Source organism: Pinus tabuliformis, chromosome 2_1 (genome assembly GCF_031772625.1).
Source record: "Pinus tabuliformis cultivar Carrire ecotype Pingquan chromosome 2_1, CPIR1, whole genome shotgun sequence".
NCBI lineage: Eukaryota > Viridiplantae > Streptophyta > Pinopsida > Pinales > Pinaceae > Pinus > Pinus tabuliformis.
The window spans coordinates 303,155,394-303,157,396 of NC_142299.1; the positions used below are offsets into that span (position 1 = coordinate 303,155,394).

Here is a 2,003-nt window from a genome sequence, read left to right on the forward strand (position 1 = left end):
TTGTCAGACGAATTTCGTCATCTGCGCTCTTTGAAATACTTAATTTTCAAAGGGTTCTCAAAATTGGTGTCGCTACCTGTTTCATTTGGAGAGCTAAATAACTTACAACTCATGGATTTGGAAGGTGCTTCCTCTTTGCTCACTCTTCCCAATTCATTTGGCAATTTAACTCGCCTGAAACATCTTTCATTGAGGGGTTGTGAGAATTTGACCATCGACAATGGAACTCTTGGAGATATTAAAATGTTGGAATCAACCCTCCAATGATCCCAAGGAAGGCGACGATGTGTTGTTCCAGTGGTGTAAGAAAAAGAGGCCTCGAGGCCACATAATTGAATCTAAAAGTTTGATGGGGGACTCTAGCATTCAGGGTAGGAAATCCATACAAGCAGAACGCCATGCTTCGAAATCTGAAAAACTTAAATTTCTTTTGCAATCCCATGTAACAGTTCATTCAAGGAGCACCACTTTAAGGCCTTGCACTCTGCTCTGAGAACATAGCCATGGATTCATCAAAAGGTTAGTTGATTTGCACTTCCATAAACCGGAAACTAATCTTCTTCAGTTTAAATTTAGAGACTGGGTTGGTACCATGCAGTCATTGAGTATTAATATATATGTTGAGAGATTTTCTTGGTTTCAGGGTTTTTATTTTCTCTTGTTTTGGATTTACCTCTATCATTAGACATGCCCAATTGATATCTGTATTTGATAGACTAAAAATCGATTCTACCAGGAATTACGAATATTTAAATGGTGACCACCTTCTAAACAAGGGTCTTCAGCAAAAGGTTGATAGGAATTCATCATCTCTTGTAGAGAAACATGTTGAAGCAGTTGGTTTCTTCAATCCAAATGCCATTGGGACCACTAGAGTATCTGATACAGCCTGAAATTCCACAATATCTGATACAGAGGCCTATGTGCCTCCAGAGAAGATAGATATGGAAACATTTTAATGACAAGGAATTTTGCTACAATTGTCCCAAAAAGAAAATGAGGATGATTTTCTTATCATGAAAGGCACAAAGCTTTCCCAGTGACCCAAAAAGTGGCAAAATATGTTGAGAAAGTTCTACAAGTAGGAAAGACAATGGACACAGCATCTAATACAGAGGCATGTGTGCCTCCAGAGAAGATAGATATGGAAACATTTGAATGGCCAAGAATTTTGCTGCAATTGTCCCGGAAAGAAAAGGAGGATGATTTTCTTATCATGAAAGGCACAAAGCTTTCCCAGCGACCCAAAAAGTGGTCCAAATATGTTGAGAAGGTTCTACAGGTAGGAAAGACAGTGGACACATGTTGTCAATTTATTGTCATTCTATTTTCTGTATGTACACAAGCATGGAAGGAAGGAGAGTTTGCATCTGACATGTTTTTTGTTTCTGTTACCATAGAATTGCTTTCCTGGAAGTCTCAGATTTAGCAAGGGGACACTATGAAGTTAGAGAGAAAAAATGTACTAAGAAGGTTTATTTTCTCCTTGTTGTCGTATTCTAGCCTTTTTTTATAATGATTTTATGAACCATATGTATTTCGTCTGTAGATTTGGGTCACTTCTAGTGTGGGCCTTTCTTGTTTGGAAAGTGTTTTCTTTTATTGTGTTCAACCTTTTCAGATTATGAAGAGACTCAATTCATTCCATATTTTTGGTTACATTTCTACTGCAGAAACCAAGGGGTCTGAAGGCAATGGAAAGTTCAAACAACGATTCAGACTGATGTGGCTAGGCATGGACAAATATCTAAGTTCTGCCACTTTTTCCATGTTTGTCATTGTGAAGATTGTTTGCTCATTAATTCATCGATCCCAGCTAAGTCTTTGTACTCTGTAAAATGTCAGTAGATTGATTGCAATTTTTTCGGGGAGAGTTTTGCTGGAAAGTTGCTCTGCAGTTGTGATTAATGTCATATCTACTTTTTCTATCTGTTTCCAATGATATGGTAAGATTTGCTTTGAAAATCTTGTATAAAGGCTACATTTGTAGGTTTGTATGTCAT

At 37.5% G+C, this 2,003-nt stretch overlaps 1 pseudogene; it reads left to right on the forward strand.

Moving 5' to 3' along the window:
• Positions 1 to 220: 220 nt before the first annotated feature.
• LOC149200013 (uncharacterized) lies at positions 221 to 1,724 on the forward strand (annotated as a pseudogene).
• The last annotated feature ends 279 nt before the right edge of the window (positions 1,725 to 2,003 follow it).